The sequence below is a fragment of the Etheostoma cragini genome, chromosome 18, assembly GCF_013103735.1.
Source record: "Etheostoma cragini isolate CJK2018 chromosome 18, CSU_Ecrag_1.0, whole genome shotgun sequence".
In the NCBI taxonomy this organism is placed as follows: Eukaryota; Metazoa; Chordata; class Actinopteri; order Perciformes; family Percidae; genus Etheostoma; species Etheostoma cragini.
In genome coordinates this window covers 21,314,569-21,337,950 of record NC_048424.1, presented here as the reverse complement: position 1 = coordinate 21,337,950, position 23,382 = coordinate 21,314,569, and the positions used below count along the sequence as shown (strand labels likewise).

The following is a 23,382-nucleotide window of genomic DNA, read 5'->3' as shown; positions in this document are numbered from 1 at the left end:
TAATGGAAAACCAAAAAAAGCGAGTAGACCCGAGGCGAGTCGAGTAGATACCACGCAGTGGAAAACCGCCATTAATGTTCCTTTATTTCTTCAATACCATGAATATTCCTCTGACACTATTTGGGTCACACCTACCTACCTACCTACCTGAGGCGTAACATTACAAATGGCCGCTGTTTGACTCGGGTGTCTGGGTCTATTTCCCGTTTCCCAACGCTTCAGTAAACTGCCGTTGCAGATGTTCATTAATGCATCATATATCTCTGAAGATCATTAATGCATCATATTTCTCTGAAGATCATTAATGCATCATATTTCTCTGAAGATAAACACTAATCATTTCCCACACATGACTATCTGCCAGTCTCATCAGTCGACACAAGCAGCTTGTATACCTCAATGCACAGAGCAAAACACTAACACTAACTAACCACTATTTTATAACAATGCTTCCATAGCATTTGATAGGGCTTCAATAAATTGCATAGTTGCACCCAAGTGGCATTACAAATCTGCTTGCAAAGGCTCATTGCTGTAGACTATTGAAGGTGTGGGAATGTCATTCATTTCTCGGTCCAATCTTTTAGGCCACATTTTCAATTTTAAATGCACAATAGTTTCCACAGAGCCAGTTTCTACTAAGATATGAACACCTTGCCTTATATGGACGGATCATCCATAACACAGAAAATACCAAAGAGAGCTCATATAAAAGTCTGAAAAATACTGCCGCTGTACTAACTAGTCCCCGCCGAGAAAACGGAGCCCCTAGAGTGAGAACATACAGTACACACACCTGCAGGGTTCCAGGACTGAGCACGATTGGCAGGGAGGCTAGGATGTGAGAAGAGGAGAGAAGAAACCCAGAGGCAAGAGGAACCAACTTGTGTAGGTTAAACAGGTTGTTATTACCTCCGGCAAGACAACCACCAACCAGCATACACAGAAGAACCCCCCCCCCCCCCCAAAAAAAACAACAACACACAGACACAAAATCTAAAAGCAAACTCCAACAGATTCTGAGGTTATATCGTACGGACAACAACCTTCTGATGGTAGTAAGTTTGTTGAATTGCATTACCATGAATTAGATTAAACTCCCTATCAGATATAACCCAGTTAGCAGAAGGGTTTATGTTTGAGCATACTTTGCAGCACACACTGCTAATGCCGTGAGAAACCAAGCAAAACCATAAAACTGCTACTGTTTACACTGGATTCATGCAGTCTTTAACTGAATGACAGCCCTTAGCAATGAATACAGTGTTTTTATTACACCAGGAAGACCTCTGTTCTCTGTGCAAACAGCACATATGGCAGTGAAATCAATGCTACCATCGTCTGCATCTGCTTTTACATTTCATGTAGTCATTAAACAGCACGGTGGTGTAAGAGGGCACAGTGATCACTAAGTAAACATTTCCTTCCCCTAAACAAGGATGGAGATCCTGTGTGTGTGTGTGTGTGTGTGTGTGTGTGTGTGTGACCTGTGTAAGATCTCTGGTTTCACTGGCTTTCACATCTAAACTCAACTGAATCCTAATGTAGCATGCCAACTTGTGGGCTGTGTTAGTACACAATAGTTTATATCAAAGACTATTCATGTAGGGGATTGCTACGACGCCGCCAGAAAATTCGCCGGACGTCCCTCATTTTTAGCCAAATGTCCCTCACCTTCCACTTTGTGTTGGCATTCTAAACTCCGGTAGATTTATGAGGAATATGGTTAATGGCACCTCAAATCTCTACAGGGTAAAGTTCCTTCCCTAGGCTATTTTGCAGAAGCACCATTATTATTATCTCCAGCGCTTGGAGCCCAATTAACTGGAGCAAGTTTTTCTCCCATCCTGGAATGCTGTTTGAAGTAGCCAGACAAAGGTCTGGCAATGCAGAACTAGTACACAAAACCTGGCATTCAGGGAACAATTTGAGTGTGGAGAGCTGCAGGACTGAGGAAAGAGTGAGTTGAAAAGCTGAATGGTGAGATCAAGTACTAATCAGTACTAAAATTCCCTTTTCGATCATTTCAATTGATCCACACTTGGGCTCCATTCAGCTTACTGACTGTTGAGTGTCAACTGAGCGTTCTGTGCCCCTTCAGCAGTGTGTGCATGTTTGTCTATGTCCACGCCTGTTTGTTTTGCCTACAGGTCAGTCAGAGAGAGACAGAGGTAGGGTTGTGATGAGAAGATTGTAAATGTTAATCTCCTCTCTCTTTTGGAAAAACTAGAAGCAACATTTTTTGGGAACTGGGGAAAAATAGGATTCAGTGGGCTTCTTTTACCTTATTACAGGCTCCTTACAGACTTCAACAAAAACAAGTGGAGTGCAAACAAATCTGCAACTGATGGCACTTCTTGTGTTTATCGTAAACTAACCTAGGAGAGACATCTTCACAATAAAGAGGTCTAATGCATGAAAGGACCCACTCGTGTTTCTTTTAAAACAGAATTACCATTGTGCAAGGCACACAGCTTTGAGTTATACAACTGCTCCAGTGAAGCTGGTAATTGGCTAACAGCAGATTGTGTCAGTGTGTGTTTGGCAGGTCCCAGGTGCAAATGTGTCAAACAACAAGCGAGCACTACAATAAATCACACACTGTCCACAACCTCAGACAATGGATTAAGGGGAGATTGCAGTAATTCCACTCTTTACATTCTTATTAAACTACAAAATGCAGAACATTAGTCATGGCAGTTTTATCAGTCATAGTAACTACTAATTGAGAGAGAAACAGAACATTTTAATGTTGCTATACCAATTTTCTAGTATTTTCTAAAGAAAAAGCTAGAAAAAGTTCCTCTTTGTCTAAAAGTGTTACACTTCACTCTTTAAGGTTTACCAGTTAATTAGCAAGTTTTCGATCACACACTGATTGCAAAACCGTGTTGAATTGTTTTGGAGAGATATAAAGTAACTGCTAATTAATAGAGATAAGAAAAGAAAAAACTTGTCAGTATGCCAATGTAGGCTTTTTATTGGGATGTACTGTATGTACAAAAATCTGAAATCATTTGTTTCTCTGAGACTACTGACAAAGAAGTTTTGTGCTGTTGAAGGGAAGAATGTATTTTTCCAAGCCAAACGACCCTTTCTTTGCCTTTTATAGTTGAGGATCACCCTGCTCACTCACGCTCCTCTGCCCCGGGTTACATAATTAACTTGAGCCTGGGATACTGGCTGTCTTTTATTCTCTCTCTCTCTCACACACACGCACGCACTTACTGCACACATTCAAATACAGCATCATACATACCATACGCATGGATGTCAATAAAATTCCCAAACTCAAAAACAGCAGTATGATCTCACTTTTAAACACAAGACTGTCAGGTTAGTTTCCGGGTTCATTCCATTCTACAGCAGATGAAGATGTAAATTGCATGCACACGCACGCAGAGCAAAGAATTTAACACATGGCCTAATGGACCGAGCATACACCTAAAAAATGATGGCCTGGAGCCTCTGTCAAATGTTGGATATTATTGTATGTGTTAGAGAAAGCCTGCTGACCTGAGGTCCAATGACTACCAACACCAAGGGAATACTCTGGGCCCTCATGGTGAACGCGAGGGAAGGAGGCGAGCGAGGGGTGAGGGCTGTCCCCGGGTTCTCAGCAATCCCATACACACACACACGTGTGTGTGTGTGTGTGTGTGTGTGTGTGTGTTTTTGTGTCTGTTTAAAAAGGCATTTAGAGAGTTCCCTAAATGTAATGCGGTAGAGGGGCCAGGCTAACGCATTAGCATGCTTTACCCAACCACATCCGGTCGAAACCTCCCATGCAAGCGTATCTGTATCCCTTTTTTATTATGTATAATAAGTGCACAATGTGTAACAAATGTATTTGGGAAAGACAAATTATAGAAGAACGGAACAAACAAAAATTGTATCAAACTATATCAGCCATGCACGACAGTCTTTTACAGTGAGGTTTTAAATAACTTATGGGGAAAAGCAGCCTAATATATGACTAGAAATCCTCAGTCTTTGCACATTGATGAATAGGTTTAACTGAAGCCACCGAATGGAATATGAAAAAGACGATTTTTCATGAGGTGGTATCCGTGTCTGGTTAATAATAGAATGTCCCACATTTATATTAGTAAGACTTCAACGTCTGTTGATTTATAAAAAAAGAAACCATGGGTAGGAAATGCAGGAGTGATGGGAATATGACTGAATGTTAGCCAGACTGCCCATTACAGAATCAGTTCATACTGAAGAAGTCAGACACCCATGTTATAAAGTTACATTCCTGAATGCATGCGAGGAACCAGCAAGTATCTAACTCAAGGCCAAGTTATGGCATACATGGATTGAGGTTTCACTTTGAGGTGCAAGGCAACCTGCAAAAGCCTGTTACTTTGGGCATGGAAGTTCGGTAACTGGCCTTTGCAGAGTGAAAATATCAAATTATATCCAAATTACCGTTGCATCACAGATTCCGTGCTGCATTGCGCTGTGTGGCACAGTGCTGTGTGTGTGTGTGAGACAGTCTCATTTAGACCAGATTAGGAGGTCGAAGGTTTGGTCTGCCCAGCTACACATATCCTGCCGAGGGCTCTTGTGGGCCAGGTTTGTCCAAAAATGGTCAGAAATTCTAAAGATAGACACAACATATTCCGGTTGACCTATGTTAAGTATTTGAGAAGCTGTTGAATTTTATTTGAAAAGGATTTAATTTTCCTCTGATAAACTCAATCCACTGGAGTTGTCCATTTATGCTGGCTACAGCAAAATGGCACAATAAGTACCTGACACAGTACCTTAAAAAGGAGCCTAAAATGTTACAATACTCAATTTTCTTTCAAAATGGAATTAGTATTATTGCCCCTTCCGAAATTCAGGCTTGGCAAGATGCAGGCTTCCACCCTTTCTAGTAACTGCTGCCTATCTCAGACGGGGTCATGGGGGAATGAGGGAAGCCCAGCAAAGGAAGAAGAATGAAACATAAGAAATAGAAGCGTCAGAGTTTGACACAAGGGGAACTGGGCAGGAGGGGTTGCTCAAAAATACATGATTTCAACCAGTGCCCAAATAAGTACCTATTAAGAGAATTTGTGCCCCACTGAGCTGCTGATAAGGCAGCCAGGAGAAAGGAGCTGTGAAAATAGAACATGTCCATATAGAGAGGGGATCTGTAGGGTCAGAGGGAGCAGGAAGGGAGCAGAAAGGGGGCAGGGGTTAAACACTTCCCCAGAATGTGTGCTTTCCACTGGCGTAAGCCCAATGAAGAGTCCCTGCTGACGGACACAGCCCCGGGGCCTGGTGTGATCATGATTGAGCATCGGCAGTTGAACTAATGCCCAAGGAATTACAGCTTTTAAAATTGGTTCTGCATTTAAGTGCCATGTTTACCAATGTCTGAAAACGCTAATGACAGGAGACTAGAGAGTTTTTCTATCAAGCTTTACAACTTATTTCTGCATAATCTCTTCAAGGCATGGAGCTTTTGAATACAAGACCGAGAAAAGCGAGAAGAGAGAGCCAGAAAAAGGAAAACCTGCCTTGACAAACACCCCACAGATGTTGCTCCACTCTGACACCACCACTGGTCTCCATAGCAACCCTGCTGGCCAGTAATAGCCCCCAGTTCGCCTGGCTGCAGTGGCGTCATAAAGACGCATAAACACATAGACCATACACACAAACCAGGAAATTTCAGACTCTGAATGGAATCCTAATGTGTATTTATAGAGAAAGAAGGACTCACTTGCTCACCCAGCCTAACCACACGCGCACACGCACGGCTCTCTGTAAACCAAGGGTCATCAACTACATTTACCAAGGGCCATCATTTCTAAGCAGACACTCCGGGGGCCGGAGCCTGAAGCAAAAAGTTGACGTGGAAAACCCAAGCTTTACTGATGAATGGACTGATAAGCAGAGGCGTCGTTAGGCCTGGGCGTCCCCGGCTACAGGCCTGAATGTGCAGTCCCGAAGGGCAGCTACATGCGAAGTCTGACCACATGTTTTTGTTGCCATCACCTAGCAACCGTTTCTACATGGGCAAAGCTGTGAAAGGTGTAATTTTTGTAGGAATCATAGCCAAAACAGTCTATTACATTGATGCACCTAAAAACAACATTTAGGAGCGCAATACTAATGATTTGTTTTTTATGTTGCTGTGACATTTCCAGTCTATGGTTTAGACTTAACTACAAGAGTTCTTTATTCTTGTAATAGCCCATTATAACCACACACCCACACACACACACACACACACACACACACACCTCATTGATCTGAAAATTGCTATTTGTATCATAATTTGTCAAATTTGTCAAGCTGCTCTGTGAACAAAGAGGTCTCCAAACCAGATTTCTGAAGGTTAGAGTCATAGAGGCTCATTTTCCTCATCAACAGAAAAAAAGTTGTTTGTAAGAATTCATTCTGTTAAGTGTTAATTACTTTAATATTGTCTGTTGGACTATTCATATACTGCCTAGATAGTACATCCATAAAAAAAAAACTCATTATACTCAGTGGTATGTATACTATATGCCTACCATGTGCAATAAACCCTGCTGACTTCACACAATGCCGTTCCATGAACATAAATAGAAAATTATGCCCAGTTTCATAAAGGTGACAGCAATGTGCAGTTCTAGGCAGGCAGTGAGCTGATGATTACATAAAGGATTGAAAAACACAGAGCCTCTAAACTGTATGTCGGAGGTGAATCTGAGTGTACTCACCAAGTGACAGACACAGGGACAGAAATTTGAGGGGAGGGGAAACGCTGCAGGACTGCACTGGACCACTCTAGAGAGAGGGAGGAAAGTGAGAAATAAAAAAAGATTAAATTAGGGATGCAACAATACACTCAGTGAATGATTTGATGCCATTTTAAGTTCACCAGTTGATTTTCTCACCATTTTTTTAACAGTATAAAACGACTGAAAAAGAACAGCAGACGTGTCCTGAAACAGTATTTTTTCTTTAATAACCCAAAAAACTAATTAAGTTAAAGATTAAAGAAAGAATTGTTTATTGCTAAGTCCAAATGGTGAAATTTAAAGGATTTATTAAAAAGAATACTTAAAAACTACAAAAAGAAGAAACACCAGATGTCAGAAAGGTTTGTCGTAACATTTAACGCACCAAAAGCTTCCAGAGTCGACCCAAACCCAAGTCCTGTCCCTGCTGTTTATCCAACAGTGGCGGTGGCCATGCTTCCCTAAAGGAAGCTATTCCCCAGTGTCTTCAGCTGCACGTCGATTTTTAACCGATGCACGATGCAGCGTTACAGCCCCATGAAATGAGTTAAGTCTAGATTGACGCCCCGCACTGTGCTGCTGACTTACTTTATTAATTATCTGCAGAGTATTATGATCGTTGACTTTATGTCATCATAAAATGGTTTTAAATGTGTTATGATTATTGTTAAAGAGCATTATGATTATTTACGAGTGCTTACTATAGGCCTACTTTTACATTGCTATAAGCACATTCTAAACTTATAAAAAAGTGTTTATAATGCATTTTAGACAAAGTGAACAGCAATTACAAATTATGATACTTGACCTTATAAAAGTGCTTTATAATGTATGATTGTAATTATAAAGCATTGTGATTATTCAGAGTGCTTAGAACTATGCTTATAGTGCATTATAAGCAGATTATAACACATTGGAACTGTGTTTATAAGGAATTATAGAGACAGGCTTCATAGAAAGCATTACTGGAAGCTGCTTCCCCTGGTTGGAGAGTGGTGGAAATGAGCTGGCAAATTAGACAAACGGCACCACCTCCGCATCTGATCTGCTGTAGCTATTGAGAGGTAGGTCTGTTACTGAGAATTAAGAGTCTACCAAAAGCTTTACATGTAAATGTAGAGTACAGTTCGAGTCATAGGGACAGACGGAGGGAAGGAGCGAAACAGGGACAAAGCTACAGATGGTAAGGATAATCCTTCACTTGGCAAGCCATCTTAAATCCTTATGTACGAATGGACCGAAGATGAATTCCTTAACATTTCCTGTACTTAGCAGTAATTCTGCTTGTGTCTCGAATCACCTCATCATCACAGCTCCATGTCGCTTTGCCCAGTGAAGGACAGGAACTTTGTAAGATAAACTTTGTCAGATAAACGTAGACACGGCAGAATAGATTTCAATAACTATGTGAGGGAAAGTTGCTGTTCTGCAGATTGTATCGACATCTGGATTTTTGTAAGCTCAGTCAAAAATGTATCCTGTGACTGGCCTATTTGTACAGTTTTGCCTAAGGCTTATCATTCAGTACATTTTTGGGATATAAGGATGAAACAATTGTCTACATTAACCTTTTATCATTCAAAATGTAAATATGGTAATATTTACCAAATGATGTACGTATATACATTCTAAAGTCAATATAAGTGAGGCTACACCATAGGGAAGCTACTAAGGTAAGAGAAAAATGCTTTTTCGGTTCCATTTCTGAGGTTTGTTTATAACCTCAAAACCCTTGGCGCCAATTGGTAGAGAGTGCACTCGAGGCAAAATACTTCCTGAGTTTGTCTTAAACTCAAATGCTGCTATCCAACAATGCATGCTAATGATTATCCTGGAAACATTTGCCACTGTCATTTCCATTGTTGGAAATTTATATAAGCTCTCTGCCTATTACTTCCTGCATAGCCATTTCCTGGAGGATGTTTTCTTTCCCAGAGGAACCATCTTTAAAAACTATCACATAACAAATCACACGTTCATGATTTGAAAGCCTTGTCCTTTTGCAAAATGTGGACCAAAGCAGCACCAAGGATACACCATGTTCTTAAAAGATATTAATGAGACAAAGTACTAAAAGGAAATTCTGACAAAAGGAGATGTTCTTGATTACACAGAGTACACATAATAGCAAAATGAATGGGGTTACGTATAAATTACACTGCTTGGTTAAAATACTATCTCATTAAGATTAAGGACAGCTACTATTCACAATTAAGTAAAAATATGAACTTATATTGTTTCAGTTGCCCTAAATGGCATTATATTTTTCATAAGTAAAAAAAAGCACATAGTAGCAACCACTTCTATCTCTCTGGGAGACGATTGCGCCAATGGGCTCCATTTGGCTTGAATAGAGGGAATGTGTAACCCTCTAACAATGTACACAATTGAACAAACTGTCTCTCAGCAACCATGAATTGTTAATAAAAAGAGCAGCAAAACATCTCATCAAGGTGTGCACAAGGAATATTAAGGCATTAAGCCACATGGAACCACATTTATAAATCAATTAGTAATCAGGAATGATTGAACAGAGTCAATATTTATGGTAATCTCCCATGGATCCACTCAATATTGACCCTGGTCCATCCATCTTGTCTTTGGAGTCATGTGCATCTCTCGCTCTCACTCTCTTTCAGGCTCTCCCTCATCTTCATGTGGATGGGCCTCTGCCACAGTGGCAGCTTATGTGGATCAAATATTCTACATGTCGAGTGGCCTCACAAGCAGAGAGCTGTTCACAGGCCTCTCCAGCCAGGAGGAGAGGATCAGTGGGTAGGCTCTGCACCAAAAATGGGAAACTAGGCCACATATACAGAGACCAGTATTTATCATCCGCTGGCCATTTGGGTGAGAACACAACAAAAGGATCCAGAAAGAGAGACTGATAGACAGCTACAGTAATAAGATCACAAACAGACCAAAGTCTGGAAAGACAATTTAAATTATCCCATTTGTGTTATAAAACACAATAAAACACAAAAAAACACTTATATACAAGGACTTATGTGACGAAAAAAAAAAAAAAAAAAGTGAAAACAGCCTCTTCCAAATAAAACAAAGAGGAAACAACTAAAATAGAAATAAACATTATTTGTCTTAAACGCTCAAAAAAGTAGCAGGCATGGCCACGAATACCTAATTTTGCCCTTTGTAGCACCTAAAGTAGGGTTAATGTCCCCAAATTTATTTTTGGGTTAAAAGCCCATTAGCTTAATTTTTGATAGTGCAGAGCCTGTCTGAATCTTTTTAATTAAGACAGGTGAAAGAAAGTAATAAACGTCTATACAGTGTCAGCACTAATAATTGTATTAAAAGGTAACAAGGTAACAATCACACAGAAGAACTAGACTAGCAAACTAGAGCTCAAAAGTGCAACTGGAAACTCCCAGCACGCACCACTACCAGTAAAAACCAGTGATAGATACAAAATTTCAAAACAAAGAAAAGGAGGAATTTTTCTACCTGATAGGGTCTCTCCCTCTACCCGTTCTGTGTGTGTGTGTGTGTGTTTAGAGTATGTGAGTATATGTAGAGGGTGCCCAGGTAATAGCCAGCTGTGCAGCAATAATTCCTTTGATTAGGGCAACAGCTGAAAGGCTGGTGATTCCAACCCTGCCTGCCAGATTTAAATGCTGTAAATCGGGGACAGCTCTACTATCATCACTCAACCAATGACAGCTCTACGGGGGGGGGACACAGGGGTGCTGATTAAAGGACAGCACTGGTACCACAGCCAACCACACACACTCCCGCGAGTATCACAAGATGGGATATGGCAGGGGAAGTGACATTAGCCATGTTACCTGGAATAGCCATTTCTAAAAATAACACACTCCAAACTGTTGCACACACATGCAGGAAAACTATGGTCATTCGACAAGAGTGACTTGTAATGCTTAGAATAGTGGCATCTAAATACAATCAGGCATGTTTGATAAATAAAAGTATAGAAGCACAATGATTGGAAGGTTGCCAGTCACAAAAACGTCTCTTATAAACTAGATTGGATGTGAAGAGAAGGACTGGGTGGATCAAAAGATAAAAGCATATGTTCCCACCTCAGGACATCAACCCAACACGTAGCCTGACATGCAGCTCTCTGTGGGACTCACAGCTTTGTTGCCATGAACAGCACCTGTCAGGGTACTGAAAGGATTACTCTCAAATCGTCCCAAACTCAACTATCTTCCTCTTTTATATTGCTCTTTTGAGAGTCACTGTGTGGGGATATCAAACTGCACTTCTGTGACTGAGAAGCACTCAGAGAAAACTCCACCTCCTGTTCAGCATGTCTCCCAAAGAGTGGCGGGGTTTCTGAGAGGGTTGAAGTAGGGTCACGAGCTTGGAAAGTACTGATTCTGTGGGCAGAGAAATGAAGCAGTCTCGTGTCTGTACAGCAAATAGGAAGCAGCCGCCAGCAGCAAGTTCATTTGAAGAAGCTCAAAGACTGGAAGCTCTGTTCCAAAGTACGTTGAATCCAACCCATTACATCTTGTTTTTTTAATGTGGTGTAATGGTGGGTTATGTATTGTCTTGTTGTCACTGTGAGGTTGTCGGGCAACCATGGGGCTGTTTCACAAAAGCAGGATTTATAAATCCAGGATAACCGATAAAGCGAGGCTTGATCTAGTCTAATCTGCGCAGCCCAGCTAAGTGAGTTTCACAAAGGCCCAGCCAAGCTGAGAAGGAGCGTCTAGGTAGAGCCAAGCTGAAGTGTATCAGATAGATGCACGTTCACGACTTTCCTCAACAGACCCCGAGATTTACTAATGGTTAAATGGACAATACACATCGTTCATACTTTATACAGAGTGAGCAGCAGCTTCTTGAAGAAGTATGATAACGTGAAACACATTGTTAAAAAGAAAAGACTTTAAGTGAGAGATAGCGAGGTAGACAATTGCGGACCAACTGAATCCGCATGTAGCCTAAAAATATACATTTCCTGACCACTGCTCTGAATTTAAACCGTCATAATCATCACCATTCAAGGGTTAGGTTACTATCATTTTTCCAAATGAACCATCATACTCTTTGCCTTAAAAGTAAGCAGAAGATAAATGTTACTCAGGAAATTTACCATGAAGATCAATTCCCTACAATGCTGGAATATGATGCGTAAAGATCTTTCACTCTCTCCCTCTCATGGGCTGAAATATAAATAAAAAAGGTCATTAACTTCTACTGCTCGGTTTTAATGCAAAGTGTAACGCAACAGTTCTTTTTTGCAAATGACAACTGACTCATTCAGGATATGGTTTTAATAATTGTACAATCCTCACAAATTATAGTCCCAGTTTATTGGACAACACAAATTGTGTACTAAGAATGCCAATTTATTGACTCCTTTACTGTTAAAGAACACAAAAAAAACAAATCAACTAAATTAATTAAAGGTGCATTGATCCACTACAGAAACACACATGTACAGCACTTTATAGATTGCCCTTAGTAACTGACTTAATTTCAAAAAACACATTTGGCAACTTTAGCAGCTTTTTCTAATTATCTCAACAACTTCCATAATATATTGGCCAAGCTTCTAACAACATGAACAGCAGTCTTCATCCAGCTATAGAACAGTAACGAGGACTGCACATGAATAATAAAAAAATATTGGCCAAAACGTTCAATAATAACTGCACTTAAATGAACAGCATTTTGCACATATTTATATGTAGCCTGATAACAAGGTAAAACCAGTGCTTAGTGAACAGAAAAGGCTTCAGGATTAATAAAACCCGGCTTTTAGCCTGGTCTGGAGCGGGCTAGCTGTACAGAATAAATCTTTATGGTAACGTAGGTTCCTCTGCTTTTATGGAACCAAGTCAAGGCTAAATTGAGCCAGGATAACTTTCTTGGTTTTGTGAAATAGCCCTCGGGAAGTTACTGTTCGGTTTTCAGTTGTGTTATTTTTGGCAAAAAAGTGAAAAAGCAGATTCCCCAAAAATATCAAACTTCTTTGATAAAAATCATTTTTGTTGATATTTTTCTTTGAGATTTTGGATCGGTCCTCCTCTTTGCTCTATTGTGGTTAGTTTTATCAGCCTGGTTCATACCAATTTTGTTTACTTGGCATGGCTGAAATTAAATAAATATACATACATACATACATACATACATACATACATACATACATACATACATACATACAGTAGGTCACTACTTTTGCCCAACTATTGCATAATCTGCAGGGGCAGCTGGTCCTATTACGTGCAGTGAACTGACATTTATAAAAGCTCTTCAATACATTTAGCTATGTATCACGTATTTAAAGCAACATAGGGAACTTTAACTTTTAACTGATAATTGTATTTTCTACGATTTTTACCAAGTAAAATGTGCCTTGTTAAAACATAGAATACAATTTTAAACACCTACAATGTTCTTGAATGTTACGTTTTTTACTATGTGATATATAGTAAAATGTGTCATTAAATATTTTTGTGTAAAAGATAAATAAGAAACAATAAGCCAACCAAAAGACCAGCAGTGGCTTGAATAACTTGAAACACTGTCTTCTCAGTAGAATGTGGGGGAAATTGAAATGGGAGGTAAAGACAAAAAGAGAGGCATCTTGAGAGAAGCAACAATGGAGGAAGAGAGAAAGGCAGTCAGACAAAGAGAGATATGCACACGCACAAAAGCTTTCACATATCGCCAGAGAGAATAAAATCCAGACAGAGAGAGAAGAGGTGAGAGAAAGAGGTTTTTCTACTTAGTGAGTCAGAGAGTGAATTCTTTTTGCCTTAAAGAATGATGGATCACTGTCTTCAAGAAAGACTATCAGGCCTGGGTCTCTCTGCACACACAGATCAGACACACTCCACCTACTCTGTACTGGATAATTAGTGGATTACATTAGCAGTGATGGAGTCCAGGATCCAGCACTGTCACAGGGACATGTTCTTTACTACCTATAATAGAAATTATTCAACCTCAGCTATTACACAGCATTTTTCTTTACTTTATTCTTAAGTTTGCACATAAATATTGCATTATAACTTTCCTCAAACTTGACATGCTCATTACAGATGGAGCTGCAATATTTGGCCTCTGGTAGACAAGAGGGAGCGTGACCCTGCTAGAAACCAGCAGTGACTTGGAAAATAATGATATAGAAATTGAAAAGTTAGCTTTTCTCTCACCAGCTAAAGTTCGTTTGTGACTCTCAGGTAATTCATATTGGCTTAACTGTTAATACTTACGAGCCAGTGATCCTCCCATGCTGGTTTTTAAACTGCCTACTTTCGCATGAGGGATTCACAGGAAATGAGGCATGCATGTAAGCTGCTCTTCTGTTAGATTTCTGACAAAATAGCTGCTCAAAGAGAGTTTCCTGCCCCCAGGACTCTGGGACCTGTGGTATTCAACTTGCTGTTGTCACAGTAACCAGTGTTGCAAAATCAGCAGGGAATGAAACTAAGGATTACGGCTTTGCTTGATATTCATAATAATTTTAAAACACTTTGTATAGACTGATCTGAGGGTTGAACTCATAGGATTGCAGTAATGACTTATTTAAACCTGAAACCAACACAACATTGCCAGTGCATTTACATAATGTGCATGTCTGAAAGGGGCCTTTAATTTAAGGCCTTAGGCAAAAATAACTGGAACAATTTATTTGATGTATTACAATGACACCAGTCATAAGATTTTATTTCTCATTGATGATTCAACTTGTATAACCGATCTCCATCAGCAGATGTTAGATAAACAGAACGTCCACATTTTAGCTAAGCCAAGAAAGAAACTGTTGTGAAATGATCAACCCTCTCTTTATTAGAGGTGGCGGGTTAGGGGTTAAAATTGTTTTAAATTGACAATTAAATTGTTTTGTGATTTTTTGCAACAATTTCAAAAATAAAAGTTCCTTTCCCCAATGAGTCACCTAAATATTTTCTGTTTATATACGGCACCGCTGACTGAGACTCCATCTCTTTCTAGCAAAACGGACGGAAAGCAGAAAATCCATGTTATGTACTTGAAATTAATACCAGACAGACATGTGATGTGCATTCTCTTGGGAAAAAAAATAAGTTTTAGAAAATGTCTCACAACACTCTCTCTAATAGTCTATTTTTTCAACTTTTGTTTTTGTCAAAGTAGGAAAAATTGCAATACTTCTAGAGTCGCAATATATGAAAATCAGAACCGTGTGTCGTGGAAAAAAATTGAATCGGGACAAAAACATATTGTCTCAGCCCTAACAGCTATTGTGTTTGATCACGAGCCACTTTTCACATTCATATTTTCTTCAGCCGATATTTGTCTTAGTTACCTCCACTGCCTCCTATGAGACCAGTCACTAATGCGGGCATGGAGACAATGCAATGGTGCTGGAAAGGGTTTTCACTGAGTAATTGCCTTCAGGAATAAGAAAGTGCACCTTGAAAAGCACACACGTATGTATGTATGTATGTATGTATGTATACACACACAAGTTGATAAAAAAAATGTTTAAAAAAAGAAGAAATCTTTTGGAAAACTATCTCAATGCCTTAATTAAAATAATTAGGAAAATCCAACCTTTCAAAAAAGGACACTGATTTTCTTTGTGAATCAATAATGTATTGTAAATACATGTTCTTCCTTTAAAAAAATACAGTAGTAGTAGAGTATACACCCCTGTATGTGAAATTCCCATAGAGGCAGGCACATTTTTATTATTGAAAGCCAGTTATTTCATGGATCAGGATACTATGCATCCTGTTCGCTCGGCCTTTGGAATTAAAACAACCCCCCCCCCCCCACTTTAGCATGGGGGTGTGTGTGTATGTATGTATGTATGTATGTATGTATGTATGTATGTATGTATGTATGTATGTATAATATATATATATATATATATATATATATATATATATTTAGAGTTGTTTTTTTTTAACAAGCTCTTATGATGTGCTTCGGTGGTGACACGTTTCTAAACTTTCCATTTCTTCCACAGTGTGTTATGAAAGCTAACTAATGGATTCATGAGCTAAGCCCTGACGTTTGTTTAAATGACATCCATAAGTATGTGATAAAAAAATATTCGGGGTCCTTCGACAAATACCTGGTCGGAAATCCACTCAAGGGAACAGTTTGTCTTTTATTCTTTGTTCATACACAGCCTAAAATTGGTTTGTTTCCTCACTCCTTGTTTTGTTGTAAACTGCTAAATAAGTAAGTTATTAAACTCGTAAAAACTGACAAACTCCATTCAAATCTACTTTGTCTTTAAATCCGACAGACAAAAATACATAAATTAGGCCCATATTAAATACTTTTTACATAGTGTTCCACTCTGGGATATTTGCATAAAACCAGGCATTCCCTTGCAGCTATTACGTACAGTAGATTATGCAAGTCACTAACACAATAGAGACAATTGGGTGCCCGGCTCTGCTTTGACTTATAATCTGGTACAGTAGTGGGATGCACTTCTTGCACACACAGTACACACACCTCTCTGTCATTGCCCACTAAAGCAATGCTGTAAAAAAAAGAAAAAAGAAAAAAAGTGGAACAAGCAACATTCCTGCTGTTTATTTAGTCATCTGATCTGGCTAGCGAGTCATGTGTTTGCTTGTCAGACTTGGCAGCATGCTTTAGGCTAACGCTAGGTTAAAGTATTCTGCTATGTATTTTAGTTATTGTTTCACAGTGCTCTCTATCTTAATGTGATTAAGCTGCATCCATCAAAAACACACAAATGCTATGTATCAGAAAAATGTTTCTCATTCCACAACACGACATCATGACCTCGCGTAACCATACACACCAACGTTCTTAAGCCAAGTTGCGAGTTATCTGTACACATTTTGAGCTATCCACACGTGTGTCTACGCTGTATACAGCGGGCATAAACATACACCCCAATTGGAATTTTATTGCATGAAGAAAGTGATGGTTGAGTTTAGGAAACGTGACGCGCGGGTTTGGTGTAGGCAAAGAACGGGGCGGGGTTTAGGAAAACAACAACTGACAGTAAAGTTTAGGAAATGTGACAATCCCTGGTCTCCTGGGTGAAAGTGCTGTTTTACCCATCCACCACCCCAACCAATCTTCCTACGCGGATTTTCGCCCTTTCATACTACTCTCTACTCTACGCCATACATTCACATGCTATTGCAAGGTAATGTAACTCATTGGGGTCCAAACGATAAACACCCTAAAAAGAGAGTATGTGTCTTTATAACACACCAATAATAGCCTATGAATTGGCGTGTCTAACATCTGCCATTTCATTAGATCAGTCTGTTCAACAAACCGCATTGATTTTCTCTTTTTTACTGCTTATTGAAACCTTTGTTTTAGGAAACTACAAACAGCAACGTGCGATACTTTATCTTGGGTCAGAAGGACAGATTTGGTCTCTTCATGTCACCAAAACAAATCAATACATCAATACACAAGTAGACACAAAAATCAATAGTGTCTCTAAAGTCTTAGTTTCCCCCCTTAAAATATTGACAGTGTGATAAATGTGCCAGTTATTTTGCTGACTTCAAAGATACTCATTGGTGTATTGTGAAGCCCTATTCTCTCTATTAATGGGCAGGCTGGGTAATAATAGCTATCCAGGAGAGAATGGTAAAAGATCAAGTTTTGTATTCTGGAGCAGAGGTCGACAGTTTAATTGGAAGTACAAATTGCGTTCACATGTATCCCCATAGTGGTTTGAGCCATGGGTGAAGTTAATGTGCACACCGCAAGAGTGTGCATTAAAAAAAAAATTATATATATATATATATATATATATATATATATATATATATATACATATATATATATATAAAAAAAGGAGAAGGGAGGATGGAAGGCGGGACAAATCAATGAGAGTAGGGGAGGCCGATTTCTCTCTCATTCAGTGGCAATGTATTTTTAGAGCCACGCGTGTAGCAGAGCTACAATTATTATTAACTGAAGTGTTGTTTTTACTCTTCTAAGCCTCTTTCACACAAACCATGATGCTTCCACTGCATGCTTCTGAATCAGCTAAGCTAATGCTGCCAATTTCTTGTTAAGAAATGGTAAATATTGACTTGATGACAGCAGATCCCATCTGTTGGTGTGAGAGTAAGCATTTCCTTCTCTGTCTGCTTTGCTTTTCGCTCTTCACCTCTCTCTGCTGCTGGCAGAGAATACCCTGTCATTATATTCACCCTCCAGCAACACTTACCCTTGCAGTGAAGACACACTCATCATTGATCTCTCGCTTCATTTAAGCAAACGCTGGGTTCACATATTAATCTACAACCGATGGACCAGTATGGGTTGAGGCCAGGTTTCGATCAGTTGTCTTGTATTTGAAGCTGAGAGTGATGGAGTGGAGTTTGAGTTTATCAGCAAAGAAGGCGATGCACTGAGCTATGTAGTAGTGTCAAAGGCCTGCAGAACTGTGCATCCATGAGGATAACGTGTTATATGTAGTAGGTTTTCTATGCAAGGACTCACCCTAAGTGAGGTTAGACTTTTTAAGATAAGGTAATAACTGCTCTTCGATGACAAGATAACTAAGCCTAAATCGGGTATAATGTAGTTAGTGTGGCTCAAGTAGATGTAGACATTCTAACTCTTTACCACAACTAGACTTACAGTCCTTGAAGCTGATAGCCTTTAACTTTATTGCACAAATATTCAATGATTTCTTTTTTATATGATACAAAACCTTTTAGTTTTTATATTTTCCTTTTAGATGAACATAAAACTTTTTTTTTACCCATTTTAGAGAGGCCATTTTCTCTCTACATCTGAATTGCATTTATAAAAAAATAAAAAAAGTCCCCCATTGTAAAAAGGGACATTTCCGTGTCTGGCTTGAGTGTACAGCAGGTAGAGGTGTTGTATAAAACTGTGAAAGTATCAAACTGCTCAATCCACAGAGAAATGCACACAGCGCATATTCAGAAGCATTGCCTTTAAACGAGGAGGCGGGATTTCCGTACGGCTGTGATGTCACACCTATACCAAAAGTAAAAGTGCTGCTACGGTGCCGTAACAGTCACTCCCCGGCTGCAACGACGGTGCAGAGAGTCTGAGAGCACGGATAGGGAAAACCAGGAAACGCTGACTAATCAAAGCAGACTGGGCTGTTTCGGACCGGGGACGTGAGAAAGAGAATGTGCTTTTTGGAACATTAACAGTATGTAAACATGAAGGCTGTTCACTAAAATTTAAATATTAGAATAGGCCTGTGGCCAACTGAGAATGTACATAGCTGAATAAGAATCGTCAAGTCCTCCCTATCATTGAATTAAACACTCGCGATAGGAATTGCCGTAGGTATGTTGACTCAGTTGTACAGGCATTGTTGATGCATGACAGCTGCAGCATGTGAGTTTTCCCCATTTGAAGAAGGCGCTTAATAGGAGCCATCATTGAATCTAAGATTGGATGAGCCAGATGTTATTTTTAGTACTTCTTTTTCTGAACCAAGTAATACTTTGATAACAACACAGAGAGAGAGAGAGAGAGAGACGTGTTCATGTAATACAGCAATGTTCCAAATTGTAAAAAAAAAAAAAAAAAAAAACAGCACTTTGATAGAGTTCCTCAAAAGGAGTTTCTGTCAAAAGTTATTGACCTGAGCATTATGTCACTGTATTGTACTTACATTATTTTTTAACCATTTTTAATCCTGTTGAGGTTAATATGTTCAGTTAGCAGACACATGAGGGGCCACCCTATAAAAGGAGCAAATGTATTTTCCCTGCTGTACCAAATGCATGTTGAAATAAACTGAACCATGACCACAAAACATGAACCGTGTCTATTGTGAGTCTATACCTCATTTACTACAAAGAGGGGATCTTAGTTTCCCTCTGTTATCTTTGCTAACATGCAACCAATTTAGGACAAAATGGAAAACCAGCAAGCAATTGTTACTGCGATTGCTTGTTTTTCTACTGAGTTGGTCCCAGGCCGAGAATCGCTGCAGAATTTGGGGCAAAGTTATATCATGTTTTACAGATCCCCAAAAGAGGACAGCTGCTGAACAAAGGCTTGGTCAGGACCAATCAACTGGTAAGATGGAAAAGTCTTACACACATTCATATTTACCTACTGATGTGTGTTAGAGTCCTGAGCTACGTGTCATCATAGATTACAATACAACCAAAAATAAATGAGCCAACAGTCACAAAAGAAAGACATTGTACTAAAATACTGAGGTCAATAATTAATGATACGCCCTACAATCAATTTAAGTAACAAGCTTATTTTATCTAAAGAGTTGTTGAGTTATTCCTTTAGCACAGTGAATATTAATAAGTAGCCAGGCAATAACAAGGAACTGACATCTCAAAAGTCAGCAGAATAATCCCAGATAAATAGAATATTCATGAGTAGAGAGACGAAAGTGTGTAAAATCTGTCTCTTTGCTATAAGTCATGCTTTACATTTTAAAAATTGTTTAGAATATTAAAGTCTCCTTATGGACCTTACATTCCACTGATGCGTAGCTCGTTATGGAAATAAATACTTACAGGGTACTTGCAATAAAGCAAACACAGTTTGGGATAATGAAAATGCATACCTCTCTCCTAAAGTAAAGCTTAAAGCATCTGATTAAATTAATCAGACACAGCCAACAGACCAGCCTGCATGCTGCGCATTACATTATAAATACAGATTACATCATTAATACAGAACATAGTATAGAGAGCAATCACCTCTCAGCCCTATTAGTTTCTAGCTCGGCATAAGGATCATACAGCAGCAGCAGCAGCCACACAACCTTCTTATCACTGAGTGATGTCTGGCTCTGGATCGGTGAACGCGTCGCATCAGTCTGGTATGAAAGATACGGTGAAAAATAGGGCCTCTTGCTTTCATTACTTAGCACAGATCCAATAAAATGGCTGTCGTTTCCAGCTCTCAATGCGACTTGTTTGCAAAGTTGAACAATTTGAAACAGCATTTGTATTCACTGATGAGACCTCAACGACGGAGTAGCAAAACCCCAAAATACAAGAATAACAAAGCTAAATATCAAATGGCGGGAAAGTCCGTATCATTTCTCACCTTCTTGATAGTATTTGTCCCCCCCCCCCCCCTTTGTTTTTTGTGCATCCAGAAACACATTAGATTACAAACTGAAACATCAACAGATTACACAACTTATCAAGTAGGCCCACAGGTAGGATGAAGCCATATGTTTCATACACATTATTCATGAACTTTCATCAATTGCCTTAATGAATGCAGACTAAGTTATAATGTATCACATATTAAAGTTATTAAAATGCAATCATGAGCCGGATGCTCTGGAAAGAAGAAACTCATATTGAAGAGGTAACCTGTGTTCTACTATATTCTGGGAACAGATCCTTTTCATCAACTGCTACCAGATGGTAGCCAGCAGTGCCATTAGACAGAACCGGGACTGAAGAAAAAGAAATGAAGAAAAAGAAATGAAGAAAAATAAATTAGTGTCGCTTCAGTGACCACTGGCAGGGAACAACCCCAAAACTCACCAGTTCAGCATTAAAAAAGGTTCAGCAGGAGGAGCTCATGCCTTGGCCTGCAGGGACAAAAAAGGACATACGGTAAGAAGGAGAGAGAATTTCATAAATCACAGAGGCCTGACTCTGGACTTATTTGGCTGAGATCTGAAACCCTGCTATACAGTAGGAGGGCACGAACCGAGTTGAAGCACACGGAGAGACAAGCAGATACCACGTTGCGCTTCTCCCCTGCCAGGAAAACAAAGTAAATCGCAATATTGACAAACAGCTTTACCACGGCAGTAACAATAAGAACCAACATGTCGAGTGCTGTGATTCAACATGGTTTTGACATACTACCACACACTAGGCCTGCCAGTTGGTGTGCCAGGCTGCTCGTCTATTGGCCTATCAATCCATGTGGCTGCCTGTCTGAACTTCCACAGTTCTACCTCCCTCTGTGAGGCCTTTCAAGTTTAAACCTCCACGAGGAGGACTGACAGCTTTGTCAAGAATGCTGTGAGAAGAAACTGCGTTGTGACCAAAACCTGATAGCCCCATCAAAACAAAAGGGACGGAACTGAAGACTGCCAAGCCAATAAAAAGACAAGATCAACCTAATTAAAAAAAGAAAGAAAATAAATGAGAGGAAACAAGCAACGGAGCACGCCAGCCATCGAAAGGATAACAAGCAATTGAAATGTACAAAGTAAACTAGCAGGCAGAGGGATGGATTACAACCAAGTCCCTCTAGAAAAAACCTCTAACCTTCGAGCAATTCAATATGATGCTGGCAAGTGAGTCACTGTGAAAACATACAAAAACACATTTTCTCACTTCATTGCTGTTTTCAGCTACATTCAGGCTAGACAAGCATTCCAAAACACTGGGCAATGTTTGGCGTAGTCAAAGTTCATGGCCTAATCAATCTAATTCTGTACTGTATATATGGCTGCCAACACAGTCGCATTTGTAAATCTCTAATAAATGCTTGTCTTGGCATGTGTTTGCCAGGATGTTGTTTCCCTTTCCTCCGTCTCCCTTACACGTCCTCGTTTAATCAAACAATCAAAAGCTAGTTTTCTTGTTAGCCTCGCTGTGACTCCAAGCAAAGGTATCATTATTCTGTCTTCAATCTATCCAATTCTGAACAGTAAATTAAATTGCACTACACTACTATGACTCATTTTCAAGGTATTACACAGTATGTCTCCTCAACCACTCTGTACTTACATCACATTAATAACAGCCGAACTACAGTAGAGCATACAGGAGATTAGCCTTTGGAAAATATTTAATTTCTTAAAGCTATACGGATATATACATTTAGCCAGGCAAACTCTTAAAAGGTGTGTCAGTCAGTGTTCACAAAATCTGATTACAGAGTATCCACGATACCAAAATGACATTAAATTTAGAATGTCATGTTTTTATTAAAAATAATTAAACATACTGTAGGATGCAAAGGTGCAGTTAGTCTAGTTCCTCTAATTATTAAACTTAATAGCGGGTGACAATGATCACACTACAGTATTTGCACAAAAAAAAAGAATAGGGATTATCATTAAAGCCCTAATCATGCAGCTATCCTATTACCAAATAGGATAGCACTGGGCTGTTCAGCACCTCCTGAACATAACCAAACTCTCTCTAAGGCACTTAACACTGAGTGCACCAAAGATGTAGCCCTTACGTCATCTGGTCCAAAAAAAGAAAATAATAAAAACACCTGCATACCCTCAGTTAGCCTTTAAGCTTCTTAGGCCGCTGCTATTCATCAAAATGCTTCACGGTCCGGGTTGAAACCACAGGTAAGGGATTGTGGTTGAGGAAGGGAAAGTCATGTTTGCCTCTGTAATCACCAGTAAAACGTTTACGATGCAATGTCAATACACCAGAGCAGAATTTCTTTTTCTTAACATAATCGTTTGTTTGATCTTTCATGGGCAGCAGATGACACATGTTGGAAGGAGGGGTGGGGGGGGGGGGTCAACTTTCAGTAATTTTACGGTAATAGACAATGACACACTTTGCCGTGCGTGACCAAAAGCCTGTTGGGATTAGATATGGTGGCCAAACAACATTAAGATAAACTGTAATACACCTGGGCTGCATTTTACAAGACGAACATAGGGTTCCTCTGCGAATATGGCTCATAATGTATAAAGGGACACACACACCATGTTGGTGTGGACAGATGGGATAGCCAAACAAGCTTCTCC

At 39.5% G+C, this 23,382-nt stretch overlaps 1 protein-coding gene across 3 annotated transcripts in view; it reads right to left on the bottom strand.

The window, feature by feature from the left end:
- The window catches only part of LOC117961882 (1-phosphatidylinositol 4,5-bisphosphate phosphodiesterase beta-4-like), a 74,321-nt gene that overhangs the window by 49,279 nt on the left and 1,660 nt on the right, over positions 1 to 23,382 (bottom strand). For 2 of the 3 annotated variants that reach the window (XM_034900859.1, XM_034900856.1), the window contains exons 2-3: positions 21,191 to 21,237; positions 6,705 to 6,771 (exon numbers count right to left, since the gene is read on the bottom strand). The gene's annotated coding sequence lies outside the window, so the exon portion shown is untranslated. The remainder of the gene's footprint in view (positions 1 to 6,704; positions 6,772 to 21,190; positions 21,238 to 23,382) is intronic. The other variant, XM_034900857.1, reaches the window with a different exon arrangement.